The sequence below is a fragment of the Stegostoma tigrinum genome, chromosome 28 (assembly GCF_030684315.1).
Source record: "Stegostoma tigrinum isolate sSteTig4 chromosome 28, sSteTig4.hap1, whole genome shotgun sequence".
In the NCBI taxonomy this organism is placed as follows: Eukaryota; Metazoa; Chordata; class Chondrichthyes; order Orectolobiformes; family Stegostomatidae; genus Stegostoma; species Stegostoma tigrinum.
This window is the reverse complement of record NC_081381.1, coordinates 9,791,857-9,810,826: the sequence shown is the minus strand read 5'-3', so window position 1 is coordinate 9,810,826 and position 18,970 is coordinate 9,791,857. Positions and strand designations below refer to the sequence as shown.

General features: G+C 45.0%; 1 protein-coding gene across 5 annotated transcripts in view; it reads left to right on the top strand.

Moving 5' to 3' along the window:
- Nucleotides 1-18,970, top strand: part of rap1gapa (RAP1 GTPase activating protein a) — a 599,377-nt gene that overhangs the window by 182,562 nt on the left and 397,845 nt on the right. The window lies entirely within an intron of this gene.

Here is an 18,970-nt window from a genome sequence, read left to right as displayed (position 1 = left end):
TGCTTTTAAGCTTTCAAAACAAAAGACCACGAAAGATTTTCCTTTTGGAGGATTTTGTGCTAAGATAATTCCCTAATTTCAAATCAATGACAATATCTAATTCCATTGAAAGTTTGCAAGCATGAGACAGTGAACAAAATCCCAAATGCACGTGAAATATTTGGGGCCAAAAATAAGGTGGCTGTAGAATGTTGGGAGGATCTCAGGAGAACCCTCTCCTTCTGAAGAGCGAGAGATGAGAGAGGCTAAAAATAATAACAACCCCTGAAGTGCAACATAAAGTACAATCTACCTTGATTAAAGACTTTCAGTCAGGGGTTATTTATTTTATGTGAATGGATGGATGATTGGATTTTCTAGAAGGATAGATTTTTCCTGTTTACATGATTTTGGGAATTTCAAAGTATGTAAGCAAAACTGGACAAGAAGTGGATACATTTTTTATTAAGCCAGGAGACAAAATAATAAAGTGCTCATGGAAACCATATACACAACGTTCATTTTTCCTTGATAGTTAGGACTGGGTTCTCATGCAAGACCAAAATTGGTATTACACTGGCAGTAATGTTACTGTGAAATGCACATTGTGAACAAACCTCGATGCAAATTAATATCACTGAGAATCCCAGTATGGAGATTTGGCTAAGCTGTAAAGAAACAGTATACATTCCAGATTTCATCTTCCATTCTGCAGAGTTTGTTGATCTAAGGAGTGGTCTGTAGGGATACTGCAGTTTGGATTAGGGGCTTTCTTGGTGCAGCGGAAGGTTCTTGCTTATGGTTGCTGTCTAAGGTTGTTGTTGTAAGTGGACTCAGTTGAATTATTTTGCAGAGACTTGAACTTTGCTGTGATGTTCTAGGAATCAAATCGCATTTCAAGAGCTCACACACAAGTAATATCACTTGGGAAAGGTACTGGAATTTTACTGCATGGACTACCCATTTCTTCAGGGAAGGGGTGTAGAATTTTGGCAGTATCAGAGATTAGGAGTGGTTGATTCAAAATTTAGGTGCATTTTAACTCTGTCTGGCATTGGTGGTTAGTGAGCATTTACACAGAATTTCCATTCCGGCTAAATGAAAAATACAGTTCACCTTCAGTGCATGCAGAATGTGTGGGTCATTATTGCAACCTGACTTAATTGGAATTGAACTTTTCTTCAATATTATATAAGTTCAAGGTTAGTTTGCATCGACTGACTTTTACAACTGATTAGTGAAAACCTGCCTTCAAAAACAAGCAGACTGCTATGAAATCACCATTGAGCAATACTCAAATCTAACATTAATCTCACATCAGTGGTAAAATAAAAATCAGACATAGTGGCTTGATCAATGACAGCATGTGAGATATTGTGTATAGAAATGCAAAATTGGTTTAAGATGCATTCTTTGCTGTGAATCCATCAAATGTGTACGTGAATTTCTTCAAAAACGATGGAACAGAATGATTTTGCAGCTTTAGCAGTGTGTGTGCACCCATTGTCTACAGGAGGCACATTATGTAAGCCACAGAGACCCTTCAGTAAAGAATGGGAAGAGTGAAAAGATGCTGTTGTAATAAAATATGCTTCAAGTTCCAAGAGACCAAATCCCAGTTGAGAAACACCATATGATGTCAATCAGCCACAAAAATACTGAACCATGGTTAGCGCAGTAGCACAATGTACTTTGATAGAAGTCTGATCTGTTCAGCTAATCTCTCTTGACCAAGCTGAGTTCTATGCACAGGATTCAATCAAACTGGACTGAGCTTGTTTCCCTGATACATGAAATGATAACACAGCTTCTGCATTACAGCAGCTATGTTGCATATATTCAAATACACAGTATATGTAGCTGCAGATGAAATTACAGCAGAATTTGGATTCAACATGGGTTGTGTAATTTAACATCATTCAAAGGAAGTAAAATTACACGACTTGTATGTCAAATTTAAACATTACAGCCTCAAGCCTTTAGTTACTATTCGTAAACTTTACTGAAACACATGGCTGAAGAATGCAGCTCAACATTCATTGATGAGGATTTTCAGATTGGGATACAGACAGGATTAAAACTGGAGCTGGAGCATTGTTAAAGAAACAGTCACAGCTGTGAGGAGAGATGATATAAAAGAAAAATCATCAAATGATCACCAGCTCATTGAGACCCCTTTGGCAGCTCCTCTCAAACCTACAATTACTAACATCTAGAAGGACAGCTATTCACCAGAACATTGATCATTTGTCGTTCTTTGGCAAAATGTATTATGTTGGGAAATATCCAGGTTTCACGTGCAAATGGGGGCAGGCAACAAATGCTGGCCCAGTCAGCAACAGCCATATTCCATGCAAAGAAGAACTAAAAGGAGTCCTATTATTATTTCATTGGATACGGGCATCACTGGCTGGACTAACATTCATCATCTATCATTAATTGCCCAGAGGGTAGTTACTACCACTTTGCTGGGGTCTGGAGTCACCTGTATGTAGGCTGGATGGCAGTTTCATTGACTGAAGGACATTAATGAACCAGATGGGATTTTCATCCTGCGGCCCCTGAAGATGGTATACTTTGCTGTAACTGAGTAACTCAAAGGGACTGAACACAGTTCAATAAATGGCAAACGGTTTTTAGAAAATGCATACACGATAGGATCCATTTTTAGACGAAGCGAGTTCCCAGCCCTGTGTAATCAATAGACTGAGCATTAATTGAAGATATTATCTTTACTGAGAAGTAAGTATTCTCTTCTCCAAGCTCAAGGGAGGAAAACACTATTTTTCTTGGTCTAAAGTTCTTCAAGTGGATTTATCCATTAATTTAGTTTCAAATGGAATGAAATGAAACAGAAGCTGCCTGACTTAAGTTATTTCTTTCAATTTCTGGATGACTCAAATTTCTTTGAACAGGAAAAGAGCTTTTGAATTAATGTCTTGCAGTGTTGTCTCCTGGTGACTTGGGTTTTGTGACAGAGAAAAGAAATACACAGGTTTTTATAGCACTCAATTGAGTTAGTCAGCACTGGAAATCCTTTTACACAGGATAGCAAATGTGGTTCCCTTGTTCAAGAGGGGGAGGAGAGACAACCCTGGTAATTATAGACCAGTGAGCCTTACCTCAGTTGTTGGTAAAGTGTTGGAAAACGTTATAAGGGATAGGATTTATAATCATCTGGAAAAGAATAAATTGATTAAGGATAGTCAGCACGGTTTTGTGAAGGGAAGGTCGTGCCTCACAAACCTTATTGAGTTCTTTGAGAAGGTGACCAAACAGGTAGATGAGAGTAAACTGGTTGATGTGGTGTATATGGATTTCAGCAAGGTGTTCGATAAGGTTCCCCACAATAGGCTATTGTACAAAATGCGGAGGAATGGAATTGTGGGAGATATAGCAGTTTGGATTGGAAATTGGCTTGCTGAAAGAAGGCAGAGGGTGGTAGTTGATGGGAAATGTTCACCCTGGAGACCAGTTACTAGTGGTGTACCGCAAGGGTCGGTGTTGGGTCCACTGCTGTTTGTCATTTTTATAAATGACCTGAATGAGGGCGTAGAAGGATGGGTTAGTAAATTTGCAGACGACACTAAGGTCGGTGGAGTTGTGGATAGTGACGAAGGATGCTGTAAGGTTGCAGAGAGACATAGATAAGCTGCAGAGCTGGGCTGAGAGGTGACTGATGGGGTTTAATGCAGACAAGTGTGAGGTGATGCACTTTGGTAGGAGTAACCAGAAGGCAAAGTACAGGGCTAATGGTGAGATTCTTAGCTGTGTAGATGAGCAGAGAGATCTCGGTGTCCATGTACACAGATCCTTGAAAGTTGCCACCCAGGTTGACAGGGCTGTTAAGAAGGCATACAGTGTTTTAGCTTTTATTAATAGAGGGATCGAGTTCTGGAACCAAGAGGTTATGCTACAGCTGTACAAAACTCTGGTGCAGCCTCACTTGGAGTATTGTGTACAGTTCTGGTCACCGCATTATAAGAAGGATGTGGAAGCTTTGGAAAGGGCGCAGAGGAGATTTACTAGGATGTTGCCTGGTATGGAGGGAAGGTCTTACGAAGAAAGGTTGAGGGACTTGAGGCTGTTTTCATTAGAGAGAAGAAGGTTGAGAGGTGACTTAATTGAAACATATAAAATAATCAGAGGGTTAGATAGGGTGGATAGAGAGAGCCCTTTTCCTAGGATGGTGACGGCGAGCACGAGGGGGCATAGCTTTAAATTGAGGGGTGAAAGATATAGGACAGATGTCAGAGGTAGTTTCTTTACTCAGAGAGTAGTAAGGGAATGGAACGCTTTGCCTGCAACGGTAGTAGATTCGACAACTTTAGGTACATTTAAGTCGTCATTGGATAAGCATATGGACGTACATGGAATAGTGTAGGTTAGATGGGCTTGAGATCAGTATGACAGGTCGGCACAACATCGAGAGCCGAAGGGCCTGTACTGTGCTGTAATGTTCTATGTTCTATGTAAAAATTTGTATATTTTCGCATCTTCCACTGAATTGCATGAGACATCTGACCATGTGAGTATATTCTGTAGATTAGATCCTGGTTCTGTTATTTATGGATCGGGATATTATAGGAGGTCCTAATTTATGAAAATCTGCTTGACGAATGATTGTCCTTCAAAATGCTCATACCATTCAGGGGTGTATTAATATCAATTTTAAAGATCTGACATGTATACATTTCCTGGTGCTGACAGCTTTTTTACATTGTCCTGTATTGTCTTGTGTACAAATCAGCTTGCAAACAGAGTCGAGTGGAGCCCATTTGAAGTGATTGTAATGAGGCCAGCCAGCTGGATCTTGTAGAATTTGAGTTCCCTGATTGGGGCTGTTAATCTGGTCCAATCAGGAAGTCCTTGCTGAAATATAATGATCAAGCATCAGGGATCCTGACACTCTGCTGCCTGACTCTGTATGAGGCAGTGTTATAGCCAAGGACTGTTCATGTAAGTAAAGGGTGATTTAGTGATGGCATACTGGCCTCTGTGGAGTTATGTCACCTTTCACAATCAGGGGCCTGACTGTATGTGGTTGCTGTATCATTGCAAATGTAACAACACTGATAGCCCTTTTCCATGGGATTTCTTTGTACACATTTCAATCTAAAGTGACATGTATCAAAAAACATAAATTTTTTTTCAGTCAACCCTTTGATTGCAATGAGTCTTCTATTGACAGTTATTAAGCATTTCAAATCTCTTTTGGTTGGTGATAAATTGGTTACTCTTTGAGGCAATTACCCTGTAGGTGGGTTCCTTTACCTTCACAGCTGCTTCCCCTGAACATGTTTGGTCAGCCTTAAAGTAACAGTACAATCTGCAGTACAAAATATCAACAAAAACAAACAATGAACAGTGAAATAATCTTTCTGTTAGGGTCTAGACACAGATATCTTTCAGTCTCATAATCAAAATGTTTTCCAGTGAATTGTTTCCAAAGAGAAAAATGGTAACTTTAACTTAATAGCAGACTGTAATAAAGTTGGGAGGGCCCTCAATCCACACATTTGGAAGAAGTAATTTTGTTTTGGTGAAGTGCAGATCCTTTAGGGTTTATACTTTTCCACTTTTTATTGGAAATATAAATGTTAGTGGGCAGTCCAATTTTGAAATGCTTTATATTTGGTCCAATGTTTGAGAGTGGAGCTCAGTTTCTTTGTTCATTGCCAAGAACATATCTTTACTGCACTGGGGTTGACTCTCACACTCTATACCATTCAGGTTCAGTTAGGTAAGGCTTTTGTTACTTTTGTAAACTTCTCACAGCTGCAGTTTTCTTTATTCATTCATGGGATGTGAGCATTGCTGCTTAGGCCACCACATATTATCAACCCCTTACTGGCCTTGAGGTGGTGATGAGCTGCCTTTGTGAGGTGCTGCAATTCCATGTGGTGTGAGCTCAGTGGCTGTGCTGTTGGGGAGGAAGTTTCAGGGTTTTGACTTGTTCGTACAGCTCTAGCATTTGCATGACTTGTTCAGTTGTATTTCTGGTCAATGACAACCCCAGGACATGGATGTCAGATATTTAATGATGGTAACATCATTGAATGTCCAGGGTGGATAGTTAGGGGCAGTCTTGTTGTCACTGCCTGGTGCTTGTGTAGTGTAGCAGTTACCTCCTGGAGGTTATTAAATTTGATTAATAATCAAGAGACCTGGACTAATATAAATTCAAATCCTTGGTTGGCAATGGGAGGGGGGGAGGTCTAAATTTAATTAAATAATACAGAAATAAAAAGCTAGTCTTAGTAACTGTGATCTTGAGATTAGTAGATTCTTGTAGAATTGTCACTAATGCCCTTCAGGAAAGGAAGTTAGCTAAACTTACCCAATATGGCTACACAGAACTCCAGAACCACAGCAAATGGAGACGACCTTTCACAGGCCTCTGAAATGGTAAAACATGCAAAATGTCCATTAAGAAACTGAATGAGAACGAAGGTGGAGAGGTCACTAGGCCGTCTCCAATAGCCTTATGAGAAAAGGCTAGACAGCCTGGGTGTGTATCCCTGGAGTTTAGAAAAGTCAGAGGAGACATAATTGAAACGGTTAAGATCCTGGGCTTACCTGACCAGGTGGGTTTTGAAAGGATGTTTCCTCTTGTGTGAGAATCTAGGATGCAGAGTCACAGTTTAAAAAAAGGAGGTGCTCATTTAAGAGAGAGATGAGAAAACATTTTCTTTTCTCAGAGGGCTGTGAGTCTTTGGAATCCCCCTTCTCAAAAGGCAGCGGATGAAGAATCTTTAAATATTTTTCAGGCAGAGGGAGGTAGATTCTTAATGACCAAGGGGCTGAAGGATTATCAAGAACATACAGGAATATGGTGTTGAGGTTAAAATCAGACCAGCCATGATCTTATTGAAGGGTGGGGCAGGCTGGAAGGGCTGAGTGGCCTCCTCTTGTCACTGTGTGTATGTTCGTAACTGCCTGGGCACCAGAAATGATAAAGGCATTCTGATCCCAAGGTGACTCTGAAAGTTCCTCCTCATTAACCATCTGGGGATGTGAGGGGGCAGCTGTCCCACAGACTAATCAAGCAAGACATGGTGTTACTCACAGAATCAGCTTGCTGACTCTCCAACATCATCCCTGGGTCTGTCCTTCCCATTGACTAGCTGCACCCACCGGTGATGCAGTATGATAATCGTGGTTAGTGTTCTCTCAAAGCTGCGCTCTGTGGTTTTGCCAATCATCGCATTGATATGATGACTTCCAGTTTCAGAATTTCCTGCCACTCACAGATCTTGGATCTCAAAGAACCACGCACCAAAAAATCAAATGAGAGAGAATATTGCCTATGGTCAGTGGGGAGTGGTCCTGGGAGTCCTCAATATTGACAGAATTTTCCTTAACCTCCATTTTCTTCAAGGTTGACTTAAGAATTAGGCCATTCAGCCCCAAAAAATCCATGTTCTTCCCCTTTTTTACATTTATTCACAAGATGACGGCATCACTAGGTAGGGCAGCATTTATTGTCCATCTCAAATCAGTGAAGAATCAACCACATTGCTGTGTATCTGGAGTCACATGTAGGCCAGACCAGGTGAGGATGGCAGATTCCTTCTCTGAGCCAGATGGGTTACTCTCAGACAATCTAGAATGGCTTCATGGACATCAGTAGATTCTTAATTTCAGATTCTTTTTATTGAACTCAATTTCCACCATCTGCCGTGGCAGGATTAGAATGCAGGTTCCCAGGACAAAAGCAGGGTTTTTGGATTAAATGTCTGGCGATAATAGCACTAGACCGTCACTTTCCCAAAAAATGGCTACCCTTGAGCCTTCTCCCAACTTGCTCCATATCTCTCATTTCCTTCCTCCATGGTATATTTAACTTGTTGTGCCAAAATTTAAGGTATGTGTTCGTGACGGCAGGTTCTAATTTAAAACGAGCCTTTGCCTTTGAAGGTTGGAGTTATGTGAAATAGCTGAATGCATTTTTGCCTCATCTAATGTATTACTTGCAACATAATGTCAGAAACACATTGGTGATCAAGATCTCCGAGCCACTGGTTGAAACAGCTCTCCATAACCCAAGCATGTCCAGTATTTTGCCTTTATACTGATTTAAAAAGATTGTAAACGTCACCCCAGCCATTCACCAGAACCTCGACCATTTGTCATTCTTTAGCAAAATGTATAATGTTGGCAAATATCCAAACTTCAAGTAGCATAAAAGTCCACAGTGAAAACTACAAAACACATTTTGAAAATAATGTGCTTTCATTCCATTTTCTGTTCAAAGAAAGGAAAATTTTGAAGATCAGTCAAATTTCTTGAGCAGGAGAGATAATTGAATGATTGTGGAAAAAGTCAGCACACCAGATGTTAGGTTTTATTTGTAGTCCCCTGTGCTTTACTACTTATAGACGGTTGACTTTGGCAAACTCCAAGAGGGAGTATAACAACAGCTGATGGAGCTTTTTGAATGGCACTGTCCAACTGCTTAATCTCAGAGATACTGCACATTCACAATTTTCACTTTGGAGTGGAATACACCAGTTATGCAGCCAGTTCCGCGCGCTTCCCCCCCCCCCCCCCCCCCCCCCCCCCCTGGTGGGGTCGGATTGTAGATGGCGGAAGTGTCGGAGGATAATGCGTTGTATCCGGAGGTTGGTAGGGTGGTGTGTGAGAACGAGGGGGATCCTCTTAGGGCGGTTGTGGCGGGGGCGGGGTGTGAGGGATGTGTTGCGGGAAATACGGGAGACGCGGTCAAGGGCGTTCTCGATCACTGTGGGGGGAAAGTTGCGGTCCTTAAAGAACTTGGACATCTGGGATGTGCGGGAGTGGAATGTGACCCCACCACCCAAGACATTTTTCCATCCCCTCCCCTGTCTGCTTTCCGGAGAGACCACTCTCTCCGTGACTCCCTTGTTCGCTCCACACTGCCCTCCAACCCCACCACACCCGGCACCTTCCCCTGCAACCGCAGGAAATGCTACACTTGTCCCCACACCTCCTCCCTCACCCCTATCGCAGGCCCCAAGATGACATTCCACATTAAGCAGAGGTTCACCTGCACATCTGCCAATGTGGTATACTGCATCCACTGTACCCGGTGCGGCCTCCTCTACATTGGGGAAACCAAGCGGAGGCTTGGAGACCGCTTTGCAGAACACCTCCGCTCAGTTCGTAACAAACAACTGCACCTCCCAGTCGCAAACCATTTCCACTCCCCCTCCCATTCTCTAGATGACATGTCCACCATGGGCCTCCTGCACTGCCACAATGATGCCACCCAAAGGTTGCAGGAACAGCAACTCATATTCCGCCTGGGAACCCTGCAGCCATATGGTATCAATGTGGACTTCACCAGTTTCAAAATCTCCCCTTCCCCTACTGCGTCCCTAAACCAGCCTAGTTCGTCCCCTCCCCCCACTGCACCACACAACCAGCCCAGCTCTTCCCCCCCCACCCACTGCATCTCAAAACCAGTCCAACCTGTCTCTGCCTCCCTAACCGGTTCTTCCTCTCACCCATCCCTTCCTCCCACACCAAGCCGCACCCCCAGCTACCTACTAACCTCATCCCACCTCCTTGACCTGTCCGTCTTCCCTGGACTGACCTATCCCCTCCCCACCTCCCCACCTATACTCTCTCCACCTATCTTCTTTACTCTCCATCTTCGGTCCGCCTCCCCCTCTCTCCCTATTTATTCCAGCTCCCTCTCCCCATCCCCCTCTCTGATGAAGGGTCTAGGCCCGAAACGTCAGCTTTTGTATCCTGAGAAGCTGCTTGGCCTGCTGTGTTCATCCAGCCTCTCATTTTATTATCTTGGAATTCTCCAGCATCTGCAGTTCCCATTATCTCTCACAATATGGCTCAGCCTGGTTCAACAAAGCAGGGCACAATACAGCATGGCACAGCTCGGCACAGAACAGCACAGCAGAGCTGTGGCCTGGCTTGGCACAAGCCTGTAGTACAGCATGCAGCAAGTGAACACTAAGGGAGCAGCCAAGTGCCTGCCGCAGCTTTTCAAAGCTTACTGCTGCTGTACCCAGCAATACAGCTCTGTACTCACTGAGGAAGCTGCAAGGCGATCAGAGAGGAGTCCAGAGGATCCAGACGGGTTTGACAAATGCTGGGTACCAGCGTGCGTGAATGGGGGGATGGGGGGAAGGTGGTGAGGCTGATGCTCATGGATCATGCCCTGAAATGCTGTTTGGGGCTGAGTGACCAGGAGGTCCCTCACAAGACATTTTTCCATCCCCACCCCTGTCTCCTTTCCGGAGAGACCACTCTCTCCGTGACTCCCTTGTTCGCTCCACACTGCCCTCCAACCCCACCACACCCGGCACCTTCCCCTGCAACCGCAGGAAATGCTACACTTGCCCCCACACCTCCTCCCTCACCCCTATCCAAGGCCCCAAGATGACTTTCCACATTATGCAGAGGTACACCTGCACATCTGCCAATGTGGTATACTGTGGGGCTGGATGAACACAGGAGGCCAAGCAGCATCTCAGGAGCACAAAGGTGGATGTTTCAGGCCTAGACCCTTCGTCAGAAAAGGGGGATGGGTAGAGCGCTCTGAAATAAGTAGGGAGAGAGAGAGAGGTGGATTGAAGGTGGATAGATGAGTTGCAGTGGGAGAGAGATCCCCTTAGGTTTGTCCGGAGGGTAACCTCTTCAGGTTAGGCATCCTGGAATAGGCTTCGCAGTGAGGTTAAAATTGTATCAGAGATAATGGGAACTGCAGATGCTGGAGAATCCGAGATATCAAAGTATGGAGCTGGATGAACACAGCAGGCCAAGCAGCGTCTCAGGAGCACAAAAGCTGATGTTTCCTGCCTAGACCTTTTTATGATGAAGGATCTAGGCCTGAAATGTCAGCTTTTGTGCTCCTAAGATGCTGCTTGGCCTGCTGTGTTTATCCAGCTCCACACTTTGTTATCACAAAAGTAACATGGTTTGTTTACAAAGATGTGAATAATTGGTTCAATGTAGTTTATGTTCCAGTTTGCTGTACATTATATGACTGTGAAGCTTCTCAGGATTTGTTTTGAATAGTGACCATGAGAATGTTAAATTGCAGGGATTTATTCACTGAGTGTTATTAGGGCAGAAAGGACCAGAAGGTGCTGTGAAATGGCCATCTAGGCTGGAGGAGAGCAGAAGCAGCCAATGATTGAATGATAGAAGTAGATGATTTCTGGTAGATGGCTTGTGGTTGAGTTCATCATGGAAGTTGAGGACAGTCTGCTGCAATCTGAAATGCTGACCAGGGAAGGGCTGCAGTCAGTCTTTGGAGAGTGGGATTGGGGTATTTGAACTATAAACAGAAATGTCTGGAAAATCTCAACAGATCTCAACAAATCTTAACAGTGTCTGGACCCCACTTTCACATGTTATTTTAGTTAACTAGCTGTTCCTCTCAGTTTAATGTGTGAACGAGAACAGCAGTTCTTTCTGCTGTCACAGCTTTGTTATCATTCTTTTAGAGCCTTCACTGAAACTTCCACTTCCACTTTGACACAGTGTCAGTGTATGGAGTATCCAGCTCCATACTTTGATATCCCAGATTCTCCAGCATCTGCAGTTCCCGTTATCTCTCAAGGTACTTTTGTCACTGATTGAACATGATCAGCTAAGGGCTGTCAGATGATTTGAAGGGAATGATGAAGCTCAGAATGACAGTTAATGTTTTGGGTCTAGTGACCCTTCAAAATATTTCTGAGAAAGGGTTCAATCTCTCTCTAATAGTCTTCATGTATGTTGGCATACTTTCATTCACAACTGCTTAGCAATAGGAATTTCTTGTCTTAAACCTGATAATCCATTTTATGTAACAGTGATAATTAAATAAGAACACCAGTCTTCTCGCTCATGCTGTTCGCTCACTTATTTTGCTGATGATTCAAAAGTCCTGAAGGAATTATTTATGCTCTTCATTGAAAATATTGATGATCTGATGAAAGGATCCCTTGGGAAGGTCCAGTAGAATCAGCTGGACCCCACTTTCACATGTTATTTTAGTTAACTAGCTGTTCCTCTCAGTTTAATGTGTGAACGAGAACAGCAGTTCTTTCTGCTGTCACAGCTTTGTTATCATTCTTTTAGACCCTTCACTGAAACTTCCACTTTCCAAACCTGGTCAAACCCTCCCTCTGGAGCCAGAGTAACAGAATCATAGAAATTTACAGCAAGAAAGGAGGACATTTGACCTATCATATCCACACGCACAGACATGGATCCATCCAGACTAGTCTCTCACTCTTGCTCCATAGCTCAGACGTTACAGCAGATCAGGTGGATTTCCAAGTACTTTTTAAATAGAGTAGGTTCCCAGCTCGATCAGCCTTTCAGGCTATAAGTTACAGATCCTCATCATCCTCTAAGTGAAAACATTTCCACTCAAATCCCAAAAGAACTATAGACGCTGTAAATCAGGAACAAAAACTGAAATTGCTGGAAAAGCTCAGTAGGTCTCGTAACATCTATGAAGAGTTAACATTTTGGGTCCGGTGACCCTTCGTCAAATCCACTGTAAATATCCAGCCTCACAACCTAAATCTATGTCCTTTGGTTATGGATCCATCAGCCATATAGAATTGAGAATTCCAAACACTCTGTCTGGAGTCTATATCATCTTAAAAGATTCATCTAGCTCTCCCTTGGCCTTCTCTGTTTCAAAGAAAACAACTCTAGCCTATCCAATCTTTCTACATCATTACAATTCTCTAGTCTAGGCAACATCATAGTAAATCCTCCTTCTCCCACACAATCACATCTTCCCTAAGGACTGTGACCAGAACTGCAATTAGTACTTCAGCTGTGTGCTATCCAGCATATTATGCAGCTAAAAATATAAAACACAGAAGCAGATTTAGGCCATTCAGCCCATCAGGCTGCTTCACCTTCAATCTTTGTCAAAATGTTCTTCAATCCCATTCTGCTGCCTTCTCCCCATATGTAACCCTTGATCCCCTTACTAATCTGGAACCACTCTGTCTTAAATACACTCAATGACTTGGCTTCCACGTCCCCCTTTGGCAATGTGTTCCATAGATTCACCACCCACTGGCTGAAGAAACTCCTCCTCATCTCAGTTCTAAAGGGACATCCCTTCACTCTGAGGCTGTGCTTTTGGATTCTAGTCTCTCGTATTACTAGAAACACCTTCTCCATGCCCTCTCCATCCAGACCTCTCAGTCTTCTGTAAGTGTCAGTCAGATCACCACTCCCCTCTACCTTCTAAACACCATCGAGCACAGACCCAGTGTCCTCTGCTGCTCCTGACATGTCAAGCTCTTCATCCCTGGGATTATTCTTGTTATCCTTCTCTGGCTCCCCTCCAAGGCCAGTGAATCCTTCTTTAGATAAGGGGCCTGAAACTGCTCAGTTCCAGCATTACCCCCGATTCTATACACATTGCCACTGCTAAGAAAGTATACTGAGTGCCTGATAACTACCCGTTCACTTATTCATCCAATGCAGGAATCTGTTTATGTAAACATCAAAGTCCCTCTGTTCTCCCCACATCTCAGTATCCCACCACTTATTAATATCTTCACCTTGTTTGTTCTCCTCAAATACACCACCTCACACTTCTCCAAATCAAATTTGCTGATATTCTACATGCAGATTTCTTCCTCGCTATCGACCACACAGACAATTTTTGTATCAGTAATTGACAAATACAGTTCAAACAGGGACCAAGTATTGAGCCTATAAAACTCCATTTGAAACCACCTTTCAGTTCTAAAAACACCCATTCCCCATCTGCCTCTTGCTCCTGAATCGATATTGGATCCACTATATCTTGGATCCCATTGGTCTTTCCCATAGTGACCAGCCTGTGACTTTCCTTCTCAAACACCTTGCTAAATTCACCATCAAACATATTGCCCTCATCGATGCTACTCCTTACCTCCTCAAAAATGTCACTCCCATTGGACTGGACTATTTATCCAGAGACCCGGGTAATGTTCTGGGGACTCAGGTTTGAATCTTGCCACAGCAAATGGTGGACTTTGAATTCAACAAAAATCTGGAATTAATCTAATGATGACTATGAACCCATTGTTGATTGTCAGATAAACCCCTAAGAGTCACTAATGTCCTTTAGAGAAGGAAACTGCCATCCTTACCTGGTCTGGCCTGCACCTAACTCTAGACCCACAGCAATGTGATTGACTCTTAACTGTGCTATGGGCAGTTCGGGATGAGGCAATAAACGTTGGTCTAGCCAGTGATGCTCACATCCTGTGAATGAATAACAAAAACTGAATGCTTTACTCTCCGATACCTTAAGTCTGTATTCCAGCAATCCAGAAGGCAATATTCTTTTCTTGGGAGATGTGCAAAAATTGATTCATGCCCAAGTAGAGCATATCCTGGATGGACAGTGACAAAAATGTTGACCACCATACACCCACAAACTGGAGGATCACGTTTATACAGATTGTATCAAATCAACCCCTGTTTTGGAGGGACTTTTAAAGCCTTTAAAAGTAGCCTTATACAAACACTGCAATAAGATAGTGTTATTTATAAAATGAAATGAAAATATTTTGGAGAATTGCAGTTGTGCACTGGTGTGCCTTGTGTACTGTCTTCATCATCGTCCAGCGGCTGCTGAGGTTACCTTCAGCAAAACAATGGATTGAGGTACAAGCAATAACAGCGCGCCATGTGAAACAACAATTGACGAATAGAGAAGGAACACAGGTTATTTAGAACAATTAAGTTGCAAAGTAGATCAATTAGAAACCCACCTGGAAAATGTATAGACACAGGGAAACAGATAAACATGATCTGGGAAGTTTATTCACAGTGACCGGTAAATTGTTCATTGAAACAAATCTCACATGGGAAAGCAGGATAATGAAATGTGAGGCTGGATGGACACAGCAGGCCAAGCAGCATCTCAGGAGCACAAAAGCTGACGCTTCGGGCCTAGACCCTTCATCAGAGAGGGGGATGGGGTGGGGGTTCTAGAATAAATAGGGAGAGAGGAGGAGGCGGACCGAAGATGGAGAGAAAAGAAGATAGGTGGAGAGGAGAGTATAGGTGGGGAGGTAGGGAGGGGATAGGTCAGTCCAGGGAAGACGGACAGGTCAAGGAGTGGGATGAGGTTAGTAGGTAGGAAATGGAGGTGCGGCTTAGGGTGGGAGGAAGGGATGGGTGAGAGGAAGAACAGGTTAGGGAGGCAGAGACAGGTTGGACTGGTTTTGGGATGCAGTGGGTGGAGGGGAAGAACTGGGCTGGGTGTGTGGTGCAGTGGGGGGAGGGGACAAACTGGGCTGGTTTTGGGATGCAGTGGGGGAAGGGGAGATTTTGAAGCTGGTGAAGCCCACCTTGATACCATTGGGCTGCAGGGTTCCCAAGCGGAATATGAGTTGCTGTTCCTGCAACCTTCAGGTGGCATCATTGTGGCACTGCAGGAGGCCCATGATAGACATGTCATCTAAAGAATGGGAGGGGGAGTAGAAATGGTTTGCGACTGGGAGGTGCAGTTGTTTATTGCGAACCGAGCGGAGGTGTTCTGCAAAGCGGTCCCCAAGCCTCCGCTTGGTTTCCCCAATGTAGAGGAAGCCACACTGGGTACAGTGGATGCAGTATACCACATTGGCAGATGTGTAGGTGAACCTCTGCTTAATGTGGAAAGTCATCTTGGGGCCTGGGATAGGGGTGAGGGAGGAGGTGTGGGAGCAAGTGTAGCATTTCCTGCGGTTGCAGGGGAAGGTGCCGGGTGTGGTGGGGTTGGAGGGCAGTGTGGAGCGAACAAGGGAGTCACGGAGAGAGTGGTCTCTCCGGAAAGCAGACAGGGGTAGGGATGGAAAAATGTCTTGGGTGGTGGGGTCGGATTGTAGATGGCGGAAGTGTCGGAGGATGATGCGTTGTATCCGGATGTTGGTGGGGTGATGTGTGAGAACGAGGGGGATCCTCTTTGGGCGGTTGTGGCGGGGGCGGGGTGTGAGGGATGTGTTGCGGGAAATGCGGGAGACGCAGTCAAGGGCGTTCTCAACCACTGTGGGGGGAAAGTTGCGGTCCTTGAAGAACTTGGACATCTGGGATGTGCAGGAGTGGAATGCCTCATCGTGGGAGCAGATGTGGCGGAGGTGGAGGAATTGGGAATAGGGGATGGAATTTTTGCAGGAGGGTGGGTGGGAGGAGGTGTATTCTAGGTAGTTGTGGGAGTCGGTGGGCTTGAAATGGACATCAGTTACAAGCTGGTTGCCTGAGATGGAGACTGAGGGGTCCAGGAAGGTGAGGGATGTGCTGGAGATGGCCCAGGTGAACTTGAGGTTGGGGTGGAAGGTGTTGGTGAAGTGGATGAACTGTTCGAGCTCCTCTGGGGAGCTAGAGGCGGCACTGATACAGTCATCAATGTAACGGAGGAAGAGGTGGGGTTTGGGGCCTGTGTAGATGCGGAAGAGGGACTGTTCCACATAACCTACAAAGAGGCAGGCATAGCTGCGGCCCATGTGGGCGCCCATGGCCACCCCCTTAGTCTGTAGGAAGTGAGAGGAAGCGAAAGAGAAGTTGTTGAGGGTGAGGACGAGTTCGGCTAGGCGGATGAGGGTGTTGGTGGAGGGGGACTGGTCGGGCCTGCGGGACAGGAAGAAGCGGAGGGCCTTGAGGCCATCTGCATGCGGAATACAGGTGTATAGGGACTGGACGTCCATGGTGAAAATGAGGTGTTGGGGGCCAGGGAATTGGAAGTCCTGGAGGAGGTGGAGGGCGTGGGTGGTGTCACGGACGTAGGTAGGGAGTTCCTGGACCAAAGGGGAGAAAATGGAGTCCAGACAGGTGGAGATGAGTTCGGTGGGGCAGGAGCAGGCTGAGACGATGGGTCGACCAGGGCAACGCATCTACAATCCGACGCCACCACCCAAGACATTTTTCCATCCCCACCCCTGTCTCCTTTCCGGAGAGACCACTCTCTCCGTGACTCCCTTGTTCGCTCCACACTGCCCTCCAACCCCACTACACCCGGCACCTTCCCCTGCAACCGCAGGAAATGCTACACTTGCCCCCACACCTCCTCCCTCACCCCTATCCAAGGCCCCAAGATGACTTTCCACATTATGCAGAGGTACACCTGCACATCTGCCAATGTGGTATACTGCATCCACTGTACCCAGTGTGGCTTCCTCTGCACTGGGGAAACCAAGCGGAGGCTTGGGGACCGCTTTGCAGAACACCTCCGCTCGGTTCGCAATAAACAACTGCACCTCCCAGTCGCAAACCATTTCTACTCCCCCTCCCATTCTTTAGATGACATGTCCATCATGGACCTCCTGCAGTGCCACAATGATGCCACCCGAAGGTTGCAGGAACAGCAACTCATATTCCGCTTGGGAACCCTGCAGCCCAATGGTTTCAATGTGGACTTCACCAGCTTCAAGATCTCCCCTTCCCCCACCGCATCCCAAAACCAGCCCAGTTCGTCCCCTCCCCCCACTGCACCACACAACCAGCCCAGTTCTTTCCCTCCACCCACTGCATCCCAAAACCAGTCCAACCTGTCTCTGCCTCCCTAACCTGTTCTTCCTCTCACCCATCCCTTCCTCCCACCCCAAGCCGCACCTCCATCTCCTACCTACTAACCTCATCCCACCTCCTTGACCTGTCCGTCCTCCCTGGATGCTGCTGGGCCTGCTGTGTTCATTCAGCCTCACATTTCATTATTTTGGATTTTCCAGCATCTGCAGTTCCCATTATCACATGGGAAAGCAGTTGAGATTTTTGGCTCATTCTGCTTTAGTCATGTCAGGTCTCCTGTGTATCCACAGGATCCCAACAGTGTGGAAACAGGCCATTCAACCCAACAAGTCCACACCATCTCTCCAAAGAGCATTCCACCCAAACTTACCCTATCCCCATAACCCTGCATTTCCCATGGCTAATCCACCAAACCTACACATTCCTGGTCACTACAGGCAATTTAGCATGGCCAATCCGCCTAACTTGCACAGTTTTGGACTGTGGGAGGAAATCCACGCAGACATGGGTAGATTGGACAAACTCCATACAGACAGACAGTCACCCAAGGCAGGGATTGAACCCAGGTGCTTGGCACTCTGAGGCAGCAGTGCTAACCACTGAGCCACCATGCAGGTTGGAATACTGCAGCCATGAGAAATATTATTCATGCAAAAGAATGGCACCTCTGGTCTACACAATCCCTGTTGCCCCTACATTCAGCACCAACATGGCTGATTTTTTTTATTTCAACCTTACTTCCCCACCTGATACCGCCATGCCCCGATTTCCCAAGAGGTGCTCATTTTTAAAAAGGTTCCAAAGTGTTGTCTCTTCTAAGGATCACTGTTGAAAATATTGTCTCAGTCTTTCCCTGATATCAGTCAGACCATTGTGATCAATAAACAATCGGTACCTCAGGAAGTGCAAGAGAACTCGTTAATTTGAGTTAAGTTGATTGGCACTGATGTTCTGTACTTGTTAGGAAAGCTGGTACAATTCCTTGCAGCCTCCTGTACTTGCTTTTGATTGACAGCAAGAAAAGGAAACAGTATTGATCTGGAGCCTGGCCAATAGTCCATAGAGAAATGGTTATGGCTGCAGGGGGCACTGGGAGTTAGAGGATTCATGAATTGTCACCTAAGATCAAGGGAAGAGAGGATGATAAAGAATAGAGTGACCAATAAACCTATTTTAAAATGTTTTTGGGGAAAGGAGCACAATTTAGTTTTCAGTGCACAGTCTAGGCAAAGTTTAATGTTTGCCCGATAAAGTATTCAGCCATTGGCTGTGAATGATTACCCATCTGCTGGAAAATTAAGCCTAGATCATCAGGCAAATGTAATGCAGAGTGCACTGAGCCAAAAGTTCTGACATCAGAAAAACAGACACAACTGTAAGCTAGGGAATTTTAGAATAATAGCTGATGGTAGCCAGTTTACAAGAACTTCAAAGGGTCAAAGGAAAAACATTCTGTCAATGTATTGAGACGAAAAGTATTTTGTGTTTTAATGATTTCATTAAACAGTAGTTTCAATAAATTGGCCTG